Source organism: Gossypium hirsutum, chromosome A01 (assembly GCF_007990345.1).
Source record: "Gossypium hirsutum isolate 1008001.06 chromosome A01, Gossypium_hirsutum_v2.1, whole genome shotgun sequence".
Taxonomy (NCBI): domain Eukaryota; kingdom Viridiplantae; phylum Streptophyta; class Magnoliopsida; order Malvales; family Malvaceae; genus Gossypium; species Gossypium hirsutum.
In genome coordinates, this window is record NC_053424.1 from 49,097,819 (window position 1) to 49,117,344 (window position 19,526).

Sequence of the window (19,526 nt, forward strand, 5' to 3'; positions counted from 1 at the left end):
TTTAGTTAAATTTTAGCTTTAAATCACTTCTTCAAAATCAAAATATTTTTCCTTCACCAAAGTGTTTTAATTACATTCATAAATAAATTCTTCTCACAGTTACTGTGGGTACAATAACTCGACATTTACTTGTCACTTTATTACTTGTTGCGATTGTGTACACTTGTACATTTCTGTCATTCCAGTAACAGCCTATACTCGGCCTTATTGCCGAGCCTAAAAACTAGAATGCTACATCACCGTCTCACTTCATGTTCATCACAAACTGTCACATTATTGCGCATGCATTTTTTTCTTTTAACATAATAGCACTTACATGAAACGTAATCCATACATGCTCTAAGGAGATTGAATTATGTTAAACATTCATTCATTAATCATAAAATAAATCATAAAATAAGTACTAAACTTGCATTAGGACCATTTAGCAAAATTTCCCAAAACTATTACGTAGATATTAATAAGGGAAAAGCGGTATCGATATCGCTTGGAAATTTGATACCAAATTAGCTTACTATTTCTCGACTTAAAAACCCAACTTTCGAAAAATATCAATACCACTGGAAAAGGTATCGATAATTTTACCCAGAGTATCGATACTCATGATAAAATATCGATACCAATTTATGAAATAGTATCTTGGACTTTCAAAAATCACAGAGGTATTTTTTTAAAACCCGAATATCAATACATCTGTTCGACACCATAAAAACATAGCACTCATCATCAGATAATTCAATCCAAATAGGTTCTAAACATCATGTATCAATTGTCTCATAAAATAAAGACCCCAATGTCTTAAATAACAGTCCTAAAACACCATATTTAAATTCCACAAATTACCAAGCATAATAGGCATGCAAACAACTAAAAATCATAGCAAAACCAACGTAAAGTCTACCACATTGCATTTTATTCCCAAAAAACAAATAATTAAAAGGGCACCTACTAATAGCAACTAAGGCTCTGGCTTGGATCACCCCTCGAGACCACACCGCTCACACTAGTACTACTTATTTGCAATGGTTAAAGAAGGAGTGGATGAGCTTAACAAGCTCAGTGAATGCTCAGAACAACCACTACGCAAACTAGTCACCAAGAATCTACTAAGCAAACATGTAACATATTCATAACATATTTAACTCTAGTATCATATTTCACACATTTAATCATCTTCCATTTATACCATTACAGATTTATCACTTTAACCACATAATTATTTAAGCATATATTATTGCACATATAATTCACATTTAATCACATTCGGTCACATTATATGATAGTTTGGTTCTTAAGGTTATGAAACATAAAATGGACTCTATCACCCATAATCGGATAAAAGGGTCTACAACGTACCAAAATGACTGATCGAGTAAATCATATCCCATAAGTGAAGCATATATTTAACACTCTCCAACACCCCAACACACATATCCTATTGAATGGAGCTTAGCTCACATTCCCTTATCTCTTCGAAAACTTTCCCTGGGTCTCAATGCCCCAAAATCACATCACAAAGGTGAGTACTCACAATCCTATGGCATTTCGACTATATCCAACGGTCTCATAATTTCACAAGGCCAAAATATCCACATCATTATCACATATTTACTTACCAAATTTCTGCACTATTCACTGCATATTCACACCATTAGCATATTATAATCACTGTTACATGGTATGAAAACATACTCACATACTTACTGTCACATGACATGAATAACATACCCACATATTCTCTTTCACAACAGTCAACACAAGCTTATGGCACATGTCATAGTATCTCATATATGTTCATATTTCACAATTGCACAAGTACACATATATCAAATTTAATCATTAATGTGAGAACACTTATTGTAACACCCTTAACTCGTCTTCGTCGCTGAATTAGGGTTACGAGCATTACTGTACAATCGAAAACATTTAAACATTATAACATTAAAATTTTAAATATATATCATAAACTATTCAATCTCATACATTTCGTCCCTAAATTGAGCCTTTAATGCCCTAGAAATATCTTGGAAGCAATTCAGGACTACTTTGAAATAAAATGGAAAGTTTAAGAAAAAGTTTCAAAAATTAGAAACAGGGGTCACACAGCCATGTGACATCACCCCAGACTGTGTAAATCTTGAACAAGGGACACACGGTTATGTCCCAGCCCGTTTCCTCACCCGTGTAACTCACTGAGTAGGGTCACACGGCTGTGTCACACGCCCTTGTAACTCTCTAAATTACTCCACTCGCCTGTGTGCCAGGCCGTGTACTAGGCCATGTAACTCACTGAATTGAACCCTAAGAAATTCTCAGATGACACACGACCGTGTCGCCAAGCCATGTGCCTCACACGATAGTGTGACAGCCCGTGTCCCAGGCCGTGTGAACCTAAAATTTAGCTAAAATCAAGCCATTTCACAACCAATTCACACTTAACCAATCTAACCATTTGAGCATACATCCAAGGGACTTATACATCATTCACAACTACATAAACACGCCAGTTTAGACATCCTAAATCAACCAACCAATGTGCCATTCAAAAACACCACAATTATGTCAAAACATCAAGTATCAAAACATGTCAATATTTCTTTTTTTCATGCATGATAACCTAGTTCAAATATGAACCAAAACATACCACAAATAATCATTTACAAACCATTCTAATCACACCAAGAAGAACCTTATTTACAAGCATATTAAAATAACCAAGTGACATAATTTGATAAAGTATCAAAGTGTACCAAACCAACATATTTATCTATATATATACATGCCAATACCCTAAGCGATACAAAAACTACCAACTTAGATGGATAGTGTAAGCCAGTTGAATGATCCTTCCAAAATGTTAGTAACGATTATCTACAAAACAATCCATAAGAACCGATAAGCTTACAAAGCTTAGTAAGGACATAGTATAACATTTAATCTAAATACATTTAAATACAGTTCATATACTATTTGATTCAGGGGTACCGGAGTACAAACATGAGCACGTATGTGTATTCATCAATATTTATCTAAAAACAAATTACTAAAGAACAATAATATAAGATTACAAGTAGAACTTTATTTACGTATTGAAATATTATGGACTTACCTACTATTCAATTCCGATCAACACGTAGGGACTAATCTGCTATTTTCCTTTTTCCTCGGTTATTGCCTTTTTTATCCAAGTTTTGATCATGCAACCAACATCGAGCTTGACCGAAGCAAAGGGTTTAACAATGGTGTTTCTTCTAATTTTCGATTGAGAACAAGATAATTTTAGAAGATGATTATTTTACTTAGTTTACTTAAGCTAAATTATTAATTTACCTTTTATCCTTTAATAAAACATTCATTTAAGCTTATTCAATACCCATCACCGTCCATTAATTCATTACATGGCATAATTTCCATATAAATCCCCCCACAATTTATAATTCAACCATCTAATCACTATAACTCAATTGTGGCCAATTTTACATCTTTTACAATTTGGTCATTTTTCTTAAATTAACTAAGTAAACATTAAAATTTCATCACCAAAAATTAATATGACTCTAATGACCTCATAAATATTCTATAAATAACATTTACAAGCTGACACAACAGAAATTTATTGTCCCAAAACCACTATTCTATCACCACTGAAAAACAGGTTGTTACACTTACTCTTGGAATTTAGAGTAGGGGTTTAGCTACCTCTAAATTCTGAATTACACAATGAATCATCTATAAGCAGCTATCTCAGAACACTCACTAGAAATATACTTTCGTTAAAAAGCCGAAAGTTTAGACAAGCTTTTCTTTGCCTTTGTCTCTGCTTGTTGAAGGTCCTATAAACTCCCACACTTCAACAAGAGAAACCACACAAACATACAATCGAAAATCAGCCATTGACTCACTTTAAATAGTAAAAAACAATAGCCTAAGCTACGTTCTTTTCTAAAAGAAAACTTTAACATAGAAACTTTAAAACTTGAAATCTTAGCCAACACTTAATCTTTTCATATGAAACAAATCCTGTTCATCTACACAATCATCAACAACTTATTCCCAACCTTTTAACTACACAAAACTACACATTTTAAGGTATCGACATTTTTCGACAAGTTTTGGCCATTATGACAAAAATTCATCAAAACTCAAGAAATTTTTAATGAAACTTCAAAGTAGCTTTAGAAGCCATCTAAACATGTTAAAACAACTTCAAAAATACTTTGAAACCACATTTTAATCCACAATCCCGAAATTCATCATTAATAACGAAATTTTTTACTTTTATTTAAAATATGCATTTTAAGGGCTAACAATTCAATTTAAGAGACTAGATATCATTTAAAAGTATTAGAAAGATGAATGGCTACCTTGAATGCAAGAAAATCGAGCTTTGATGCAAATCCAGGAAATGCCACTCTTGAATAAGACGATGAAATTAATGAGGTTTTGGGATTTTTTTTTGAAGATTTATGAAGGTTTAAGGCTTTAGGAATGATGGAAATCAAAGTAATATAGTTTGCAAATCAAAAATCAATTAAGAGAGAAAGGGACGACAACACTATGGAAAAGGAGAAAACTGTCGTAAAAAATAAGCTGAGAATGGGGTTTTTATGTTGAATTTAAAATTCTAGTATAATTGCTTCATAAAAATCTTAGTTTTGACTCTTTTACAAATCAGTCCTATTTTCAAAATTAAAGGTATTTAAAATTCATTTTCAAAAATTGATTTAATTTCCTAATAACTGTTGTCAAAAACATTATCGATTACAACCTTACGAAATTTCAAGTACATATAAGCTAAAATTCCTAAAATACCCTCCGAACTTCTAGGCCCAATTTTTGGGTGTTACATATAGCGCAACTTGAGTACGCCAGCACAATTGGAAGCCTAATGTATGCAATGCATTGCACTAGACCCGATATTGCATTTGCTATGTTCAAATTGCTGAGATTTAAAAATTGTCCTAGTACCGATCATTGGAAAGGAATTTGTAGGATTTTTGGCTATATTAAGAAAACAAAAAAATTGGGATTATTCTATAATGATTATCTTGCTATGCTAAAGGTTACTCAGATGCAAGTTAGATTACAAGTCTAAGTGACAATAAGTCCACATCAGGGTGGATTTTTACAATTGGAGGTGGAGCCATTAGTTGGGCCTCCAAGAAACAAACTTGCATCTCACGTTCAACTATGAAGGGTGAATTTATAGCCTTGGCGACTACTAGCAAGAAAGTAAAATGACTAAGAGATCTCTTACTAGATATAAAGTTGTGGCTACAACGTAGGTTCACCATTTTTGTATATTGTGTAATGCCCCAAAACCTAGCCTAGATGTTTAGACAGAATCCCAGAGGTTACATTGATCACCGGAGTGATCGCAGAAAAATTTTACAAAACCCCAAAAAATATATTACAGTACTTAAAACAGTACTTACAGTCTAAAATCATTTAAATAAGAATTAGATTTTTCAAAAACACTTTATTAACCCTTTTTTAAAAATGTGACACTTCCGAGACCTCTGACGTGTCGAATCCGGCAATAGCATACGGAAATACCTGAAATAGGGAATTGAAAGAGAGAGCTACATGAGCTCAGTATGAATTTGACACATGACTAATAGTAGAATTATAGAAGTCAATTCAATAATGAGACATACTTACAGATATATACAAAAACAGAAGGTAAATTTGAGGTCAACATCCCAACAGTACGTAACAATTCAAACGCATAATGATACATAGACACTCAGTCACAAATGTTTTCAGTCAGACAGAATATAGTCAAATAATCTTGCACCCAGAACACTTAGACAGTTGCGTATGAATGCAATCAAGTAGTAAAAACCCACCCATCCAACCAAAACACCTCTCTGTCCCCTAATCACACCCCAATAGAGTTTTTTAAGCTCATCCAACCAAACACACCATATAGGACTTCAAAAGGCCCATCCAACCCTACACACCATGTATGTGGACTAAGCCACTCAGATAATAATACGCAACAAAGCTGACATATCTACAGTACAGTGCATTTCGATAAACCGCTGTACAAACATGTTGCAGTTTAAACTACTAGATCAGATCAGAATCAGTCTTCCTTCTCTTCTCAACTAAACCCCAAATAATTTTGTGCCATTATAGCAAAAATAGGTTTTTAGTGGCCTTTTTTTGGGCTCATAGTATAAGCGCTGCTAAAACTATTTGCGGAAAAATGCCGTTAAATTTTATAGCATTTTTGTGGAAAAATGCCGCTATAGAACTTGACCTTTAATGGTGCTTTTCACAAAAATGCCAATATAGACCATGACTTTTAGCGGCACTTTTCCCACAAACGCCGCTATAGAACATGACATTTAGCAGCGCTTTTCCTCCAAACGCTACTATAGATCATGACCTTTAGTGGCGCTTCTTCCACAAATGCCACTAAATAAAATGACCTTTAGCGGCACTTTTCCACAAATACCACTAAAGAACACGACCTTTAGCGACACTTTGCCTACAAATGCCGCTAAAGAACACGATCTTTAGCGGCGTTTTTATAAAAGTGTTGCTAAAAGTCTTGTTCTTTAGCGGCGTTTGTGAAAAAAAGCCACTAATTTTAGCTGATTTCCAACATCCCATTTTCGTTCATATACAACCCGAATTGTCAACATAATTTCCTGTAACATCAAGTCCAACCAAAAAATGCAAATCTAAATGATAATTCAAATCCAACGAAAGATATATGATCTAAATTAATAAATAAAATAAAAAAATATTCTTACAATAATGTTAAAAGTTATAATGTTAAAATATTCTTACAATAAGAAACAAATGTCTAAGATGGCGGATTCTGCGATTGCTGAAACATCTTCATCATATTCTGAAGTTGTAGCTCTATTTTTTGCTTTGCTTTGCTTCTCTCACTGCTGCCTCTACTTCCCTCGCTGCTACCTCCACTTTAAGTTGTAGCTAGAGTTCTACATATTTTTTTTGCACCTCTGCTTCTCTCGATGCTGCCTCCGCTTTAATTTGAGCAATTTTCTCAATTGTGCTCCATTGCATCTGAGCCACCTGGTCTCCTAGCCTCTAAACATCAGCTTGAGTCTGACTTTCCAAAGGCATGTATTGTTGCAAACTAGATCCAAAATACTGGGTTGGGTTAACAAAAGATCCTTGAAACCGAACTCGACCATACCTTTTAGGACCCAAAACTTCAGTAATAATTCGGTTATCAAGGTCGTCAAGATTAACAGAACTATCACTCGAAGCAATCTGTAATATCCTGAATTAGGGCTTAATCGAAATAGTGGTTTCGTGACCACAAATCCGAGATAGAAATAATTATTTTATAATTATTTTGATGATTATGATATGATTGCATGATTGTGTGAAAATTTCGTGATGAAATTCTATGCCTAAAACGCTTAAATTGAAAGTAGGGACTAAATCGAATAAGTTGCAAAATTTGCATTCTAGAAGTTTTTAGTATGAAATTGCATTGAAATATTAATTAGGAGGTCTTAAATAGAAATTTTACCAATTTTAAGTTCATGGACAAAATTAGGACATGGAAGGAATTTTTGAAAGTTTAGTAAGGAGGGGCATTTTGGTCATTTGGATATTAAATGAAATAAAATGGGAAAAATAACACAAAATTGGTCATCATCCTCCTTAGTTGCTGTTGAATTCTCCCTCTCTCCATATCTAGGGTTTCTTCAACTTTCAAGCTCCATAGTAAGTGATTCCAAGCCCCGTTTTTAATGTTCTTTAGGTTTTTGGAATCCCGGAAGCTCGATTAAGCTTATGCTAGCAATAATTCAACCTAGGGTTTATATTTGGAAAAATACCCATAGGTGAAATTTGTGTATTTTGATGTTTTATGATAGAATATGGGGTTTTAAATTATGTTAGACAACTTGTGCTACTCGGTTTTGAGTGAAAACGAGTAAAAGGGCTTAATCGACAAAAATACCTAATAGTCACAAGTATATGTTAGAGTGAGAATTTGATGTTTCCATAGAAGGGAAAAGTGATCAGCATGTTATAAAACATAAGAATAAGGAATAAAGTTTAATTCCCGAGCCTAGGGGCAAAAGTGTAATTATGCAAAAGTTTAGGGGCAAAAGTGTAATTTTCCAAAGTTCGTATTAAATGCGGTTTTGATGAATGTATGTATCAAATAAGATTAATTTGGTATTATAGATCAAGAGAAACGAGATTCAAGTCGCGATCGAGGAAAAGAAAAGATTGTGGACTAAATTGCAAAATCTTTATATTTTGGTACCAAGGTAAGTTCATGTGTAAATAATGTAGCATAATTGTTATTTTTAAGTTATTGATGTTAATTATATGATATGCTGATTTTTAATCGTGAAATATTATGCTTTATGGTTAATGTTGAGTAATATGCAAATTATGTTTACCACTTGATAAATATGAATTGCTACCGAGTATCGGTTCCGATATTCCATGGAAGACGGCAAATGTGGGATCGATGGAAAAAGCCCATTTGAACCTTAGGAATAGATTAGGATACAAGTGACATGTCACTAGGATGGTTGAGCATCCGAACTCGTTGAGTTGAGTCCGAGTTCACTTATGGATGCAAATGTCCGAACTCGTTGAGTTGAGTCCGAGTTCGTGAGATGTAACTAGGCATCCGAACTCGTTGAGTTGAGTCCGGTTTCATTTATGGATGCGAACGCCTGAGCTCATTGAGTTGAGTCCGAGTTCACTTAGGGGCGGGTTACATGATTTCTTGATTACATATGTGGCACTTATGTGAAAATTATCCATGTATCCGAGTTATATTTCGATGTGTTCAACGGGTGAAATTTCTAGTTTAATGGAAGAGCACTTAAGATATAAGTGACGTTTTGGGTAAGTGTTGTGAAATGGACACTTTGGATAGGTATGTTATTAACCCTCGGGTTGGAAAAAAGATACAACAACAATAAGATCGTAAGATGATGAATGATATTTAGAAATGTGATAAATGTTTTGGTGATACCATGTTAAGGTTGTTTGGTATGATTGTATTGTTATGTTACTTGTTATTTGCATATGAACTTACTAAGCATTTATGCTTACTCCTTCCTTTTCATTCACTGTAGTTTTGAACAAGCCGACTCAGGAATCGGGACAGGTCGAAAGTTCGATCACACTATCCAAAGGACTTTTATCTTGGTAAATGGCTTGTACAACTACTTAAGTATGGCATGTATAGCAATATACCTATTTTGTGTAAATAATTTTATGATATGGCCATGTTTGGTTGAGAAAATGTTTGATATTGATAAGTCATGGTGATGGCTAATTTAGATCATGTTTGATATCATGGAAGTTTAATAGGTTATCTAGTTCATAAAAAATCATGGAAAGATGAAACTTAAAATAGAATATTGCTGTAGCAATGACATAAATTTGAAAAATCGCTAAAAATAGTATAAGTGGAAATAAATGATGAGTAAGTTATGAAATTGAAGCTTAATGAGTCTATTTTCATGTGGATTGAAAAAAACAGGCATATAAATTATATTTTATGAGATATTTAAACTTTTGTGAAACAGGCCCAGAGTGATTTCTGGATCCCTTCTCCTGACTTTAAAAATTCATAATAAATTTTACAAAAATAATTATTAGTCTTTCTTTATATGTAAAGATTAATTATTGAGTCTAGTTTTATGGGAAACAAACCTCATAGTAATTTAAATTCTGTATAGAGAGATATTTTATTCATAATACAAAGAGGTCAGAGTAGTCAAACCCTGAAACAGGGGAAACTTTAATTAATAAACTGTACTAATTGTCCCAACCAAAAATTCTATAAAAAATTTATTAAATATATATATATATGAGTCTAGATTCAGGGAAAATTTACGGATCTTGATTTCGAGTTTCGTAACTCGAGATATGTTTTTTCTTGTAGCTGTGATGCGAGTAGCTAGAAAGCTATGAATGTAGAAACAAATGATTTGAAGTTCTTAATTTGATAAATTATGTTCGGTAACCCCTCAAGCTCGACTCCGGCAATGGTCTCGGGCGTGGGGGCGTTACATTTAGTGGTATCAGAGTAGGTTTAGTCGGTTATCGAATTACGTGTTGTATGTACAGATTTTTGCTATACATGCCATATGTATGAATTGTGATAGTGTGACGATTTCTGACCTTTTTAAATGATTTTTATATAGTAAATGGATCCCGATCCAGCTGTGGCAGATGAAGTAGAGAGTAATGCGCCAGCTCCGGCTGAAGGGGTAGCGCCAACTGAAAACCCACCTCCTACTGTTGGTCAGGGAGGAGGAGAAAGGGATCGGGAAGCCTTTCTCCAAATGATGAGTGCATGGTACACTGAGTTCGTTCGTACGAACCCAAATGTACGACCTCCCCCACCTCCCCCAATTCCTTAACCTATGCCTCCGATGCCTCAAGGAGTGGGTATGATAAAATTTCACAGAACCCCCGTTGATAGAATTCGTAAACAAGGGGCTGAAGAATTTAGAGCAAATATTGATGATGATGCAGAGAAAGCAGAGTTCTGGCTTGAAAATTCTATCCGGGTATTTGATGAATTATCTTGTACACCTGAAGAATGTTTAAAATGTGCTACATCTTTGTTGAGAGATTCAGCCTATAATTGGTGGAAGACTTTGATTTCGGTGTACCGAAAGAGAGGGTAACCTAGGAATTCTTTCAAGAAGAGTTTCAGAAGAAATATATTAGTGAAAGATTTATTGATCAGAAATGTAAAGAGTTTCTTGAGCTGAAGCAAGGTAATATGACAGTCTCAGAATATGAAAGAGAATTTGTTCGATTGAGTAAGTATGCCAGGGAATATGTTCCTACAGAAGCCAAGATGTGCCGATGATTTGAAGACGGGCTCAACGAAGACATTAAGGTATTTGTCGGGAACCTTGAACTGAAAGAAATGGTAGTACTGGTTGATCGAGCTTGCAAGGCTAAAGAACTACTTAAAGAGAAGAGAAAGGTAGAGGCTGAGACACGAAATTGGAAGAAAAGGCCAATGAGTAAGGCACCTTCACAACCACCCGGAAAGTCAAGAAATATGAATCCTCGTTCCCAAGTTTCAGCTGGGCAATCATATGGAAATTTTAAGAAGCAGAATGTGGGTCCTAAATCTTAGAATACTTCTGCAGCCAGTGTAGGGAACTCGAGATTTCTTAAACCCGAGTGCCAGCGGTGTGGTAGAAATCATTTTGGTCCGTGCAGAGCAAATGAATGTTTTCGATGTGGTTCTCCGGATCATTTTATTAGAGACTGCCCAGAGAGAGCTGAGAAAGAAAAATTTCAGAGTGTAAAAGCTAGTGGTGCAGACTCAAGGGGAAGGTATCCGAGAAAAGCTGGAAGTGAAACAAGCAGTAAGAATGTAGCCAGAGATGCAACAGTTAGATCTGAAGGAAGAGCTCCAGCTAGAACTTCTGCTATTAAAGCGCGTGAAGATGCTTCCTCACCCGATGTGATTACCGGTACATTTTCTCTTTATGATATTAATGTTATTGTTTTGATTGATCCTGGTTCTACTCATTCATATGTATGCATGAAACTGGTGTCTAGTATGAATATACCTGTTGAGAACACAGAATTTATGATTAGAGTGTCGAACCCGTTAGGCAAATACGTGATAGTTGATAAAGTAAGCAAGAAATGCCCTTTAATGATTCGGGGTCATTAATTTCTGGCCGACTTGATGTTGTTGCCGTTTGATGAATTTGATGTTATGTTGGGTATGGATTGGTTGACATTGCATGATGCTATAGTAAATTGCAAAGAAAAGGTTATAGAATTAAAGTGTGAAAACGGTGAAACTCTGCGGGTTGAATTAGATAAATCAGAGGCATTGTCTAGTGTAATTTCTTCGATGTCGGCTCAGAGATATTTGAGAAAGGGTTATGAAGCTTATTTGGCATATGTAATTAATACAAAAGAAGTTGAAAAGAAAGTTGAATCAGTGCCAGTTGTGTGTGAATTTGGGGATGTATTTCCAGAAGAATTGTCAGGTTTGCCTCCAGTCAGGGAAGTAGAATTTGGTATTGATTTGATACCGGGAACAGCTCCGATCTCGATTGCTCCATATAGAATGGCACCAACAGAGTTGAAAGAATTAAAGTCGCAGTTGCAAGAGTTGACTGATAAAGGCTTTGTGAGACCGAGTTTTTCACCTTAGGGTGCTCCCGTGTTATTTGTGAAAAAGAAGGATGGTTCTATGAGATTATGTGTTGATTATCGGCAGTTAAACAAGGTGACAATCAAAAATAAGTATCCGTTGCCGAGAATTGATGATTTGTTTGATCAGCTAAAAGGAGCGACATGGTTTTCAAAGATTGACTTGAGATCTGGGTATTATCAGCTGCGAGTAAAAGAGTCAGATGTGCCTAAAATTGCTTTTACAACAAGGTACGATCATTATGAATTTTTAGTTATGCCATTCGGGTTGACAAATGCTCCTACTATGTTTATGGATTTAATGAATCGCATATTTCAGCCATACTTGGACAGATTTGTTGTGGTGTTTATAGATGATATTTTAATTTATTCAAAAGATGAGACAGAGCATGCTGAGCATTTGAGGATAGTTTTGCAAACTTTGAGAGATAAGCAACTGTATGCTAAGTTGTATGCTAAGTTTAGTAAAAGTGAATTTTGGCTCCGGGAAGTTGGATTTTTGGGTCATATTGTTTCAGGTGATGGTATACGGGTTGATCCTAGTAAGATTTCAGCCATTGTTGATTGGAAACCACCGAAAAACATAACTGAAGTTAGAAGTTTCTTGGGGCTAGCTGGGTATAATCGGCGGTTTGTAAACGGCTTTTCTATAATTGCTGCTCCTATGACTAGACTACTCTGAAAGGATGTTAAATTTGAATGGACGGAAAAATGTCAACAGAGTTTCGAAGAATTGAAAAAGTTATTAATTGAAGCAACAGTGTTAGTACAACCCGAATCAGGTAAAGAATTTGTGGTGTATAGTGATGCTTCTCTAAATGGTTTGGGGTGTGTACTCATGCAAGAAGGAAAAGTGGTGGCTTATGCTTCGAGGCAGTTAAAACCTCATGAGAGGAATTATCCTACTCACGATTTGGAATTGGCTGCGGTGGTATTTGCTTTGAAGATTTGGTGACATTATTTGTATGGTGAAAAGTGCCGAGTATATACCGATCACAAAAGTCTTAAATACTTGATGTCACAAAAAGAATTGAATTTGAAACAGCGTAGATGGTTGGAGTTATTGAAAGATTATGAGCTTGTTATTGATTATCATCCGGGAAAAGCGAATGAGGTTGCTGATGCTTTAAGCAGAAAGTTATTGTTTGCTTTGAGAGTTATGAACACTCAGTTGAAAATTTCAGATGACGGTTCGATTATAGCAGAGTTAAGAGCAAGACCGATGTTTTTACAAGAGATTTCTGAAGCTCAGAAAAATGATCAAGATTTGCTTGCCAAAAGAAAACAGTGTGAAGCTGATACGGGATCAGATTTCAGAATCGGTTCTGATGGTTGTTTGATGTTTAAAAATTGGATTTGTGTACCAAAAAATGATGAGTTGATTCAAAAGATTTTGCATGAAGCACATAATGGTTGTTTAGCGGTTCATCCGGGCAGTACGAAGATGTATAATGACTTGAAGAAAATGTACTGGTGGAGCGGAATGAAAAGAGATATTTCCGAGTTTGTATCAAAGTGCTTAGTTTGTCAACAAGTGAAAGCTGAACACCAAGTACCTTCGGGATTACTCCAGCCTATTATGGTTCCTGAATGGAAATGGGATCAGATTACTATGGATTTTATATCAGGGTTGCGTTAACTCCAGGGAAGAAAAATGCCATCTGGGCAATAGTTGACAGACTGACTAAATCGGCTCATTTTATTCCGGTACGTACAGATTATTCTCTTAATAAGTTGGCTGAATTGTATATCCGAGAGATTGTTAGACTTCATGGGATACCTTTGTCAATCATTTCGGATAGAGATCCAAGGTTTACCTCACGGTTTTGGCAAAAGTTGCAAGAAGCATTAGGTACAAAGTTAAATTTCAGCACTGCCTTTCATCCACAAACTGATGGACAATCAGAGAGAGTAATTCAGATTCTTGAAGACATGCTCAGATGTTGTGTATTGGAATTTCAAGGTAGTTGGGAAAAGTATTTACCATTGGTAGAATTTGCTTATAATAATAGTTATCAGACAAGTTTGAAGATGGCACCTTATGAAGCATTATATGGTCGTAAATTTCGGATGCCATTTTATTGGACTGAACTCAAGGAAAATCAGATTTATGGAGTTGATTTAATAAAAGAAACCGAAGAAAAGGTGAAAGTGATTTGAGATTGTTTGAAAGCTGCTTCAGATAGACAGAAATCTTATGCGGATTTGAAACGAAAGGAAATGGAGTTTCAAGTTGGTGATAAGGTATTTTTAAAAGTGTCTCCATGGAAGAAAGTCCTTAGATTTGGACAAAAGGGCAAGTTAAGTCCGTGTTTTATTGGACCGTATGAAATAATTGAAAAAGTTGGACCGGTAGCATATCGGCTAGCGTTACCAGCTGAATTAGAGAAGATTCATGATGTGTTTCACGTATGTATGTTACGTCGGTATCGTTCGGATCCTTCATATATAATTTCACCGACAGAAATTTAACTACGACCGGATATGACTTATGAAGAAGAACCGATTAAGATTTTAGCTCGAGAAGTCAAACAACTAAGAAATAAAAGTGTTGCACTTGTGAAAGTGTTGTGGCAAAAGCATGGAGTAGAAGAGACTACATGGGAACCTGAAGAAACTATGAGAAACCAATACCCACACTTGTTTACCGGTAAGATTTTCGAGGACGAAAATCCTTAAAATGGGGGGAGAGTTGTAATATCCTGAATTAGGGCTTAATCGAAATAGTGGTTTCGTGACCACAAATCTGAGATAGAAATAATTATTTTATAATTATTTTGATGATTATGATATGATTGCATGATTGTGTGAAAATTTTGTGATGAAATTCTATGCCTAAAATGCTTAAATTGAAAGTAGGGACTAAATCGAATAAGTTGCAAAATTTGCATTCTAGAAGTTTTTAGTATGAAATTGCATTGAAATATTAATTAGGAGGTCTTAAATAGCAATTTGACCAATTTTAAGTTCATGGACAAAATTAGGACATGGAAGGAATTTTTGAAAGTTTAGTAAGGAGGGGCATTTTGGTCATTTGGATATTAAATGAAATAAAATGGGAAAAATAACACAAAATTGGTCATCATCCTCCTTAGTTGCTGTTGAATTCTCCCTCTCTCCATATCTAGGGTTTCTTCAACTTTCAAGCTCCATAGTAAGTGATTCCAAGCCCCGTTTTTAATGTTCTTTAGGTTTTTGGAATCCCGGAAGCTCGATTAAGCTTATGCTAGCAATAATTCAACCTAGGGTTTATATTTGGAAAAATACCCATAGGTGAAATTTGTGTATTTTGATGTTTTATGATAGAATATGGGGTTTTAAATTATGTTAGACAACTTGTGCTACTCGGTTTTGAGTGAAAACGAGTAAAAGGGCTTAATCGACAAAAATACCTAATAGTCACAAGTATATGTTAGAGTGAGAATTTGATGTTGCCATAGAAGGGAAAAGTGATCAGCATGTTATAAAACATAAGAATAAGGAATAAAGTTTAATTCCCGAGCCTAGGGGCAAAAGTGTAATTATGCAAAAGTTTAGGGGCAAAAGTGTAATTTTCCAAAGTTCGTATTAAATGCGGTTTTGATGAATGTATGTATCAAATAAGATTAATTTGGTATTATAGATCAAGAGAAACGAGATTCAAGTCGCGATCGAGGAAAAGAAAAGATTGTGGACTAAATTGCAAAATCTTTATATTTTGGTACCAAGGTAAGTTCATGTGTAAATAATGTAGCATAATTGTTATTTTTAAGTTATTGATGTTAATTATATGATATGCTGATTTTTAATCGTGAAATATTATGCTTTATGGTTAATGTTGAGTAATATGCAAATTATGTTTACCACTTGATAAATATGAATTGCTACCGAGTATCGGTTCCGATATTCCATGGAAGACGGCAAATGTGGGATCGATGGAAAAAGCCCATTTGAACCTTAGGAATAGATTAGGATACAAGTGACATGTCACTAGGATGGTTGAGCATCCGAACTCGTTGAGTTGAGTCCGAGTTCACTTATGGATGCAAATGTCCGAACTCGTTGAGTTGAGTCCGAGTTCGTGAGATGTAACTAGGCATCCGAACTCGTTGAGTTGAGTCCGATTTCATTTATGGATGCGAACGCCTGAGCTCATTGAGTTGAGTCCGAGTTCACTTAGGGGCGGGTTACATGATTTCTTGATTACATATGTGGCACTTATGTGAAAATTATCCATGTATCCGAGTTATATTCCGATGTGTTCAACGGGTGAAATTTCTAGTTTAATGGAAGAGCACTTAAGATATAAGTGACGTTTTGGGTAAGTGTTGTGAAATGGACACTTTGGATAGGTATGTTCTTAACCCTCGGGTTGGAAAAAAGATACAACAACAATAAGATCGTAAGATGATAATGATATTTAGAAATGTGATAAATGTTTAGGTGATACCATGTTAAGGTTGTTTGGTATGATTGTATTGTTATGCTACTTGTTATTTGCATATGAACTTACTAAGCATTTATGCTTACTCCTTCCTTTTCATTCACTGTAGTTTTGAACAAGCCGACTCAGGAATCGGGACAGGTCGAAAGTTCGATCACACTATCCAAAGGACTTTTATCTTGGTAAATGGCTTGTACAACTACTTAAGTATGGCATGTATAGCAATATACCTATTTTGTGTAAATAATTTTATGATATGGCCATGTTTGGTTGAGAAAATGTTTGATATTGATAAGTCATGGTGATGGCTAATTTAGATCATGTTTGATATCATGGAAGTTTAATAGGTTATCTAGTTCATAAAAATTCATGGAAAGATGAAACTTGCCTTAAAATAGAATATTGCTGTAGCAATGACATAAATTTGAAAAATCACTAAAAATAGTATAAGTGGAAATAAATGATGAGTAAGTTATGAAATTGAAGCTTAATGAGTCTATTTTCATGTGGATTGAAAAAAACAGGCATATAAATTATAGTTTATGAGATATTTAAACTTTTGTGAAACAGGCCCAGAGTGATTTCAGGATCCCTTCTCCTGACTTTAAAAATTCATAATAAATTTTAAAAAAATAATTATTAGTCTTTCTTTATATGTAAAGATTAATTATTGAGTCTAGTTTTAAGAGAAACAAACCTCATAGTAATTTAAATTCTGTATAGAGAGATATTTTATTCATAATACAAAGAGGTCAGAGTAGTCGAACCCTGAAACAGGGGAAAATTTAATTAATAAACTGTACTAATTGTCCCAACCAAAAATTCTATAAAAAATTTATTAAATATATATATATATGAGTCTAGATTTAGGGAAAATTTACGGATCTTGATTTCGAGTTTCGTAACTCGAGATATGATTTTTCTTGTAACTGTGATGCAAGTAGCTAGAAAGCTGTGAATGTAGAAACAAATGATTTGAAGTTCTTAATTTGATAAATTATGTTCGGTAACCCCTCAAGCTCGACTCCGGCGATGGTCTCGGGCGTGGGGGCGTTACACAATCGCTTTGTACTATGCCTTTTTATGATTTAGTTTCTCCTAATAAATCAATCAAATAGTTAGAAATGAAATATATAGTAAAAAAAATGCAACATAACTTAGCATTATTTGCATTACAAACGACAAATTAAACCATTATAATTAAACATTATAAATATTTAAAATAATTCAAATTTTATTAAGTAAATATACCATAATTTTTGTAGCTTTAGAAGTCATAGGAGATCTATCTTTCTTTTATGTGTAATGTCAAAAAGCTGAAGGCATCCAACTTTTTGACTAGACGACAATTCCTATAATATAGTAGTAAAAATGTTATTTAATAGAAAGTAATTAATATTTGACACAATTAATAAATTCAAAATGCCTCGGCCTCAGCTACACAAGCAAAACTTTTCGACCCAGCTGTATGCGTGAATTTATGTTTTTGCCTACTTGTAGTTCCAACTCGCTCATGATCCTACATTATGAAATTATTATTACGTATATAGGAAATACTATAAACCAAAATAATTATAAGATTTTGGAAGTATGTAATACCTCTCATTTCTTTGAATTCCAAAATCTAACTGCATCTTCCCATTGGTACCTCAACATTCCCGGTGGGACATTTTGCAAGTTCTCTTTGAGGCTTATATTTTTCTTAAAATATTCCTTCTTTAAATCACTTTTATGGTCTCTCTATTTTTTTCCTAATGCCTTCTTGACATAATTATCCGAGACCTCTAAAGAAAATCTCTCCTGCAAAAAACACAAGTTTAGAAAGTAAATATAAATGAAATTTAAACCAAAGTATTATAAATTACATTCACGTTATTACCTTAATATTATAGAGAGTTGGATTTTTGTTACCATCAAGCATATGATGCCATGACTCGTAGTTGATAAGCAACTGATTTTCATTTCATGCTATGATGCCCAAGAACCCTGCTAAAAGTCGAGCTTCTGATCCAACAGGCTGACCAAGACTGTTTCTAGCTACTTTGACACGCTCGACAGAATTTAACTCGTATAAATCTTTTAGTAGCGTACGTTCTCGAGTTTTACCCGTCCCACCACTTTTAGCTAAAAAATGTTATATTATAATATAAGAATTTGAAATAGAAATCAATAATAAAAGTCAACACACATGTAAATTAATGTTAACATTATTTGAATTTTTGTAGGTTCATTAGCTGTATTTAGAACATTCAAAAATTAAATAGCAATTTGTTGTTCACTATTTGTTTCTTAAATCTCACGATCTTCTCCTAGGCATTTTATCTGCAATACACATAAAATAGTTGAAATTTTAGTAACTAATTACAACAATTATAGTACATAAATTCTTAAAACAGTTGAAATATTTAACAAGATCAATATTTAAATTATAATATGATATATATTTAAAAAATCATAAAATCTTACTGCATCATAATTCGTAAATATCTTCATCGACATCCTGGCGAACCCATTAGAATTGGGTGCTAGTGCTAAGGATATTTTCATTTAAGTTTTGTTCTAGAAAAGGCAAAGTTTTTGATTTTTCATCGATGTCATCTCTACTTCCATTTCTCATGTCAAACAAGTCTCTAGTGGTGTTACAGAGTACAACATACCAACCCTCATCAGTTGGATCTTTTGAGTAAAAAACTTGTTTCACTTGAGAAGAAAATACATACGGCTCATCTATCAATTTTTGTCCTGTGTGAATTAATCGAGAGAAGTTCACCATTGTAAAACCAAATTGATCTTCCTTTAATTCTGTGAGCAGTATTAACATCAGCCCAATCACATTGAAATAAGACAACCTTTCGTTTTCTATAGTAATCTAACTCAATAATGTTAGTAAGAAGTCTGTAATATTCCACATTTCCGTCAATAGGATTACTATCCCTAG